This window comes from Gavialis gangeticus, unplaced genomic scaffold (genome assembly GCF_001723915.1).
Source record: "Gavialis gangeticus isolate Ggan-Ray unplaced genomic scaffold, GavGan_comp1, whole genome shotgun sequence".
In the NCBI taxonomy this organism is placed as follows: Eukaryota; Metazoa; Chordata; order Crocodylia; family Gavialidae; genus Gavialis; species Gavialis gangeticus.
The window spans coordinates 52,184,593-52,193,701 of NW_017728993.1; positions in this window are offsets into that span (position 1 = coordinate 52,184,593).

Here is a 9,109-nt window from a genome sequence, read left to right on the forward strand (position 1 = left end):
CACCCCCGTACTCTTTTCAAGGCATCTAAAATACAAGGTAAAATTTTACCCTTAATGCAAATCACATAGGTGTTTAAGTCCCATTAACTTAAATGAGACTTAAGCTCCTGGAACTCTTCTGTGCTCTTGAAAAGTTTACCCAAAGGCCTTGATTATGTAGTAAATCTACTGTCTAATGCCACCAGTGAGAAATCTGGATTGATTTCATGAATAAAATCAGGGTCTGTAATTCAGAAGAGATGAACATACCAGAATATCTATGTTGAAGAAAAGTTATTCATGGATATATAGTTATTCTACCAAGTAACTTTTGACAGGATTTAGGCACAAATTTTGTATCCTAACACATGAAAGAATGTAATGTGGGAAAATGTCAAGAAAGAAGGTATTTTTATGTCTTTTTCAGATGGTTTTAATGAAAAAAAATTGTTCACAATATTTTTTTTGTCAGTTATTGCTACCTTTTGTCACACCACTGATTTACTTTTGATGTGGTACAATGGAGACATCAATTTTAATTTGTACCACCATAAAAAAAAAAATCAGCAGATTGGGCAGCGGACAGCTGCATGGTGCAGTGGTACAGGTGGGATACAGCTGCCCTGGAGGCAGGACCATACAGGAGCAGAGAAGGCCATGAGTAGCCCTGCCCTGAACTGCTCCTGCTGGAGCCAATTTGTTCTTAATGAGTGCATGTGTACATGCACTCTCAAGGAAAGCTTATTGCACAGTATTTTACTATGCAGAAAGCTTTTGATGCATTAACTACATATGTAGATGTCCCACTGTTTCCATAGCAGGCATCAAATAATTTTTTTCTCCTTCTAAATCTGACCTTTAAGTTAATTTATTATAATTCATCTGTCCTTACTAGATTAGGAAATGAATGTTTGAGTGTAATTAATGTACTATTTAAATTGATCTAAGAGCTCAGATAATAAAAAAAAAAAAATTACAATCGATCAGGCAGGGTTCAATCAGGAGTAGAGCCTCACTGCCCTAAGTCTGTGTGACAAAATAAGTTTTTGTTGTGGTATTTCTGATTTAACATGTTCATATTCTAATAATGTTAGAATGCCTCATTTTGTCTGAGGCAAGAGTTTTTGTGAATGATGACTTATTTGACTGGCTGCATGGTTGGGGAAAAGTTAGACAAGGTATTGAATGCAAGGCATTCTTCACTAGTTCACCAAGTGAACAATGCCTTTCATTCAATAGCTTGAATAAATTTATTCCAGCCATGCAGTTGGTCCTATAAAGTATAATCACCCACAAAAACCCTTATGTGTTACATAATTTCTGGACCATCATGGCTACACATAAATTGTCCTTAATTTATGCATGGATGAATGAAGAGGTTAAAAGATACTGAAGCCACCTCTCTTGCCTACATGAGAAGACACATCAAGCAAGAAAAAACTGAAAAGCCTCATTGACACTTTAGGTGGGCCTGGTAAACATCGTCAGGAGGTGGCACCCAGGAGGTATCAAAGGTTCTAACAGAAGTGTTGTTTTATAATGTGATTGGCCCACTGAAGCAGTCCACAGCTGTGCCCTCACTGAAGTGCATGGCTGCAGAGTGCTTTAAACATGCCTGATCATATGACAATCTGAACCCTCATTATATGAGGGTTCAGATGAAGGTGCTCGAAAGCAGAGTACCTTCATTAACTTCTATGAGTCCCTGCTGGGAGCAGGGCTGGGCTGATGCAGCCAAGCCCTACCCCCAGTGCTGTCTTCAGAATGGGAGGTGGGGAAAGAAAGGGAAGGAGCTCAGCCTGGGGTTTGCCCAACCTGTGCTGGAGGGCAGGCTAGTGGATTTGAGCTCCCATTATCTTGGGGAAGGCTCCCATGCACCAGCCCCACACTCCAGTGCAAGCTGGGCAAACCCCAGCCCGAGCTTCCTCTCCTCCCTTCACCCCCCCTCCCATCCTGAAGACAGCACAAGAGCTAGGAGGAAGGTGGGGAAGGATAGGGAAGAGAGGCGCAGATGTTCAGCTGCTTCAAACTGGAGCTCAGTCCCCCAGCCTCCCAGACCCAATGTCCATTAGGACAGGGGGGTCACTAACTCATGGCACTTCCTGTGAAGTGCTGTGAGTTACAGTGGGGAGCTGCACATCTGTCAGCACCCCAACAGAAGCAGAGATAAACATCAAACAAAGAACAGAGAAGTTTAAAAAGCTGTTGGTCCCTGAGGATAGAGACAGATGTTATCTGACTGCTGATTTTTTTACAGTGGCACAAATCAAAATAGATGTCCCTACTCTCCATTGCACCACATCAGAAGTAAATCAGTGATGAGACAAAATGTAGTAATAAATTGTGTCACTTTATTAGGGAAGTTGTTTATTAGCTATGTGGCGGAAAAGTGTGGGCAGCCTGAGCTGTCTGAACTGTCCAGGGTCCTGGGGAAGGTGCTCTGGGGCTTGAGGGGCCTGACCCTGTGCAGACTGAAAACTCCTGTGCAGAATCAGACCCCTCACAATTCCAGAAAACCTACCTGGCTTTCTCTGCTTACAAAAATGCATCCCAGGGAATCTTGGGCATTTTTTTTATAAACATAGAAAGTTGGGGTTCCCTGGTTATGGAGACCTCCCTAGGATCTGCAGGGGCACATCTCCATAAGCAGGGAAAGGCTGCATGAATCCTGGAATGGAGGGATGAGACCTAGAGAATCCCTAACATGCCATGACTCCATACTAGGACCTGCTTCCCCAGACCCTCCCCCAGGGTCTCTGAGGACCATTCTAAGTAAGTGAGGAAAGACAGGGTTTCCCCAAATTACCCAGACACTCCAGAGATTACTGGAACCCATTCTGATAAGTGCGGAAAATTGGAATTTCTATGCTTTACCAAATCTGCCCTTGGAATCTCCAGGGACCCATCTGAGCAAGCAGGGAAATTTTCTGGAGTGCTTAATCTTTGAGGAGGCAAGGTCATCTGCTGTGTGGCCTTTGCCCAATAAATGCCTTTATTGAAGAGAAGAAGCCTGCTTTGTTCTTGAGGCTGAGTCTCTCTGTCAGAGTAGCCAGGGGGACTCAAGAGTCAAAAGACTGGGTACTCAGAGTCAGATAGAACATGCGATAGGACACAAGATAGTTCGAGTTGTTTTCAGGGCAGATTTCATTCAGCAATATCCCATTTCTTACTAAAACATTCTTATCCACTGCTTTCCCTTAATCTATTACTTTCCTAATTCTATCAAAAGACAACCAGGCTTACCTAATATAATTTGTTCCTATAAGCCCACACTGCTCACTATGCATTGTTTCATTATTTCTCCTTTCATATATACATTTCTCTTACTAGGTTAAGAATTTAACTAAGGATTGAATAGCATTCTAAAGGGAAAAATAAATGTTTTCCATGTCTAACTTACAATGGCCCTAACTCACATAGTCCTTTCTACTGATGCCTCAAGTGACACAAGACAGTTTTAAGAAGATTACCTACTTAGGCCCTGATATGAAAATAAACTTAAGCACATGAGTAAAGGTAAGCATAGACTTGAGTACTTTCCTGGAGCCTTAAAGAATTTATCCATGTCTTTTAAAGGTTTATATTGACAGAGAACCATAGAGAACAATGACTAAGTATTTCTAGTTAAATCATCTTTTATAGTTGTGTATGTATGGAGGGGGAATTATTATTGCTGTGCTTCCTTTAACCTTTACATAATTGGCCAACAGCTGTCAAGCTTCATTAGTATCTTAGAAAGATTTAGATCTGATCTTGAAGAAACAGAAACAGTTCTTTTTTTCAGGCAAAAAAGCATTGTGCTGCTGTCTACAGAAAAATGAAAATACCTTGTTTATTATGTGAAGAATCCCAAGAACCAAATGGTGGTTCTGACTTCAGGTGGCGGCCAATGAGTGCTCTCAGGAGACAAACTGCTTTGAAATTTTTAACCTCATTTTCTAGCATTTTTTCTTCACTTATTTAAAGCTTATCACCTCACTCACAATCTGCCTATTTTAATAGACTCTAAGTTAGGTGCTAAAGAACCTATTTTATTTTGCCTTGAGTTATTTTGAGAAGGTTAATCTTAGAACTATAATAAATTAAAACTACTGGACTGGGCTTTTTCAACCTAGCTTTTTGAGAACTCATAGGAAAATGTTTAATATTAACTAGACTGGGAACAGCTGAGTCAACAGTGAGTGCTTTTAAAAATACTACTTTGGGTCTTCCCTTGTTCCTCATCCAGGAAAACACAAGAATAGTTTTCAGACCATTAGTCAAAAAGATATATAAAAGGTAAAGACCTCCCATTTACAGACTATTGATGCAGGGCTTCCAGGTTTTTTTTTTTTAACCTCAGTACAAGAAGGTGATGTGGTCCGCATCATTCTCCAGCAGCCTTTAGCTTCAGGTAGCTCCTGGTACACATTGGATGGGAGGCTGAGTGGGTCACAGTGGAAGTAGTAAAAGAGTGGAAATGCACCACCCCCACTTATGAACAAACCCACATCTTTCCAGTCTCTAGCTAGCTGCCCTACCAGTTTAGCTATGAAGCTCCCCAAGAAGCTATGTAGAAGACTGAAAAATCCAAAACTGCATGTAAAACAACACCTGCAATCATTTCTGCATTTGTGTAGTTTCATTCAGGAGAGTAGTCTTATTATTAAAAGTTAGTCAGTCACAATCAGGCCAATCAGGTTAGCATCTGATGAAGTGAGCTCTCTCTCATGTAAGTTATGCCTCTCTGATTCAGTTAGTCTATAAGGCGCATCTCTACCCTGCATTTAGCAAATCACATCAATTATGCTTGTGCATAATGGTTTGCAAGATTAGGACCTAGAATGGTCAGATAAATGTGATGTTAGGACTCTATTAAATCAAGCCCCGATTTGATTTGTGTGTGCATGAGGATACCTCAGGAAACCACAACCGTAGAAGTATAAAAAATAGGTGCCAAAAATAAAGACACAATTCTTAAAATTTAGCATTAGTATTAGGGACATGCAAATAATTTCTCACTGCCAGGATATACAAACAAACAAACACATACACACACAATTCTGTTTGCCTGAAAAGAAATCTCTTCCATTTTTGAAACCTCACATAAACAGAAATATTGCATTAAAAAAATTAAATTTCAAGTTGAAAAATTTAAATTAAATTTCATTTTTCTCCAATTACTCAGTCTGTCCATCCTTCCCACTTTCTCCATTAACCCAATTGATCAAGTTTGACACAAATAGTAGACATTTTTCTGTTACTAAATGTTGGTGGGTTTTTTGGGTTTTTTTGCTTTGTTTTGTTCTGTTCCGTGTTGGTAAAATAAAGTTTTGTCCACTAAATCTCTTCAGCCCTGACTATGCAGAACAAACTCAAAATGCCAGTACCTGATTGAAGAATATACTACATCTGACTAAGAACATGAATTGGTATACTGCAAGTGTGTTTGATTTCAAACATGCTTGCAGTATACATACTTAAGAATATGCCAAAATCAAGACCTGATTGCTTATTGCACTTTTGCTAGAGTGCATAACTGTAATTTTACATTCAATTAGAAATGCTCCCTGTTTTAAGAAGTAATTTTAAGCAATCTATGTAGCCATTCGTATTCCAGTAGGAGTCTGCAAAGGAGAAATATACAACTGCGTGATATAGGGCAATCACAGCATAAGGCTGAGGAACACTTTACAGAAACCTAAGGCAAAAATGAATATATCTCATGAGGAGGTCTGGTACAGAGCCTAGATTCCCCAAAGATAATGACTCTGCATCCTTTATTTAATCTACTTCTAAGATCCTTCCTTCGGTGGCCAGCAGCAGTCTGGAAGTTGGCATATAGATATATGCACTGACACCACAACTTATAGCAGCCAGTTTTTTTGTCATCTAGGTGGGGTATGCCCCCATCCTGCACCTTTCTTTGAATCCTTTCCTTGCAAGTGCTCCCTCCTGCTTACTAAGTGCTACTCTGTCCACATCTTATGCCATCTGAACAGGGTAAACAAAGGAAAATCCTTTTTGTGCATCTACATAAAAGTGCCACAGACTGGGTTAGGGGGTATTTTTTTGTTGTTTGTTTTTTGGTAATATTTTTAGTTTAAACATATTTGTGTTATAATATTGTACACCCCAGTTTCCCTGGCAAGCTTGTGCTTAATAGGTTAACTATGCTTGAGGCAGAGCTGTGGGAACCTGTCAGAGTGCTCTATCAATGGGAAATGAGCCATAAAGAAAATAGCATGCCTGTGTACGTATGAAGATGCAGCATACACCAAGTAGACTCCAATCTCAGCACCTGATCTTTCTGGTGCTGATGAGGGACAAAAGAGCAATACAAAGAGATGCCTAGAGACAATGGTCAGGGAACAGCAGAGTGCTAAGGGGCTAGAGGGAGAAGTTTTGGGCTATTTTTTTCCTGACAGAATTACTTAGGCTTTGAAGTCCAAGGACTCTGGTTGTGATACTGCTGTTGACAAAAACAAAAGTTGTTTTCATTTTAACAAGAGCTGTCTTTCTGCATGTCACTGCCCCTTGAAGACATAAAATACCTTACCAGGAGCTGAGCCAGAATGTAACTTTGTCAGGGGGGCAAGGGTAAACCGGGAGGTATCAGGGGCCAAAAGGCCAGGTCTCAGAGTCCCTGTCTGGAAGCTGTGACTCTCCAGCAAATTCCTCTCTGGCAGAGATCCATGACAAAATGCTAGTGAGAGTCTGGTCTTAAGTGAGCTGATATATGTGTGTAGCATCCTCTACAGCACTCCATCATTGCAGTGAGGTAAAACATAGAAGAGACTTACTATTATGGAGTAGATCTGTGCCCACTGAGCCAGCTAGCCATCACATGGCTTTGGGCAATCACTGTCCTAGGCCAGACTCTAATAACTGCACTTTTCACAATAAGAACAGTGAGCAACAAATCTGAAATGTCATTTTATTAAGGGTGAATTTTCAGAGCACCACGGTGGATTTTAACTTTACAGTTCATGTAAGTTACATGTAATGCTCAAAGATGATAAGTCTGCTCACTTTTCCATGGTAAAATTTATTAAAATGCTGTTTTGTGAGAGAAAAAACAGACGGAAAAACTCAAAAACCCCCAAACACACACTTTGTTTTGGAGTAGAGGGATTAACAATTTAATTACTTCCACAATGGTATTTGTATAATGTTACGCTGGACTAGATTCTGAGCTAATTTAAATTTCTGTAACTGCATTGAAGTTAATGTGGTAATGATATTTACATTTCATGAGGATCTGATCCTTTGATGTTAATGAAGAACCTTAATCCAGGGATTATCAAACACGATCAGAACATTGGGTAGGTATTAGCAGAAGTGTAGCAAAGCAACCGTATGCACAAGGCAGTACTGTTTTTTGTGCTGCTGGCAGTGGTGGCACTGCAGGGGTAGATATTTTTGCTCTCCCTTCCCCTCAAAGGCATTGCACAGGGTTGCTCTCAGTCCTACCCCCCAGTTACACTACTGAGATGCCAAATAGTTATGAGGGCCAATTGAAGCAGCACTTAATACTGAGGAATCTAAATCTTATTTATTTTCTTTGAAACTCAGGCATCTACATTCTTTCTGAAAACAGGGAAATAAAAGTCTAAACCACCTGAACCCTTACCAAAAATTAACCTAGCATGTTTATGTGACATATGGCAAGTCAAAGGCAGAGCCAATAATTGAATCTACAAATTCTGATATTTGACTTCTTGGTCTAACTGGTAGGCATGACATTAGTTGACTATATCATGCTTCTCATCATATGTCATAACATACTTGGCTAGAACATCTATAAATAATTGATATTATTCAAGGTAAATGTAACAGTCTGAAAATGAAATGAAAAGTGCTCTCACTTGTCCATTCAAGAAACTGCAAAAGTGATACAATACGTTATATAAGCATGGGGACAAGTACTCACTGAGGCATTCAATTCCTCTTGAAATCTATTGAAAAAGGCTGATAAAGGACATGTTTTACAGAGTTACAAAGAACCAGTTATCTGTTACTAGGGAGAAGATGGTGCCATTATTTTATTTGCACTCCTCACCCCATTTTTTATTCTTCCCTGTAAGAGGCAGGCTAAAACTTTTAAATAAACCATGATCAATATTATAAAAAAATATTGTTTGCCACTTTGATTCCTGGAAATATATTTACATTAGAGATGTGTCACTGGATAAACACAATAAATTTCTTTTCCTCATAGAAAGATTTTATTGTTCTTCTTTACCCACAGCATTCATAACAAACATTCTTTCTAGTGATCAACATCATAAGTAGCAAAGTTGAGAAATAATTCCAAAAGGATTTGGACCTTATCAATTAGGAAAGTCAGGGGTATGTAAATAGGGAGTTTGGGATATATTTTGATTATAGAGGGTGGCCATAAATGGATTAATACAAAAACCATGATTTTGTGACAAGTTATAAATTATAACATGCACGTGTAGTGGCTTTCTGATACTTGCCACATGACATCAGTAATTCTTAGTCGTAAAATTCCTTGTAGTCTTAAAAATAATTTTGAGACATACTTGCACAGTATATATGTGTCTTGCTGTTGCTAGACAGGAATATGGGGAAAATAGAACCTTGGCTGGATGCTTTTCTAATCCATGCTCCTATGTAGTCTGAAGACTTGAGCATGTGCCTACTGACTCCCAGCAGACGTCTGCAACTTAAATGTTGGTGAGCATGCCATTTGCCATTGGCCACCTGCACATTTTCTCCAGGCCATCTCTGGAGACAAAAAAGAAGAGAGAGGTAACTACTAGGGCTGTGCAAAGCTTCAGTTCCTGATTTGATTCAGCAGAGATTTGTCCCAATTTGGTGGCGGAATCTCTGAATCAAATCAGAGGACCTTTTAATCTCTCTGAATGGAATTGGAACCCTCTGAAACGATTCAGAGAGATTTGGAAAGATTTGGAGATTCAGCCATAGACACAGCTTTAAATGTTTTTTCTACATACCTCTAGGTAGCAGGGGCTCATGAATAATGTGATGCTGGGGTGCATGCTGTGTCCCACAGAAGCACAGGGGACTCAGCAGCAGACCCATAAGGGGACCAGAAGCACTTTTGGTCAACTTCTGGGTCTGCTGAGGAGCGCACAGCGGTGCCCCCACCCCCCTGCCCCCT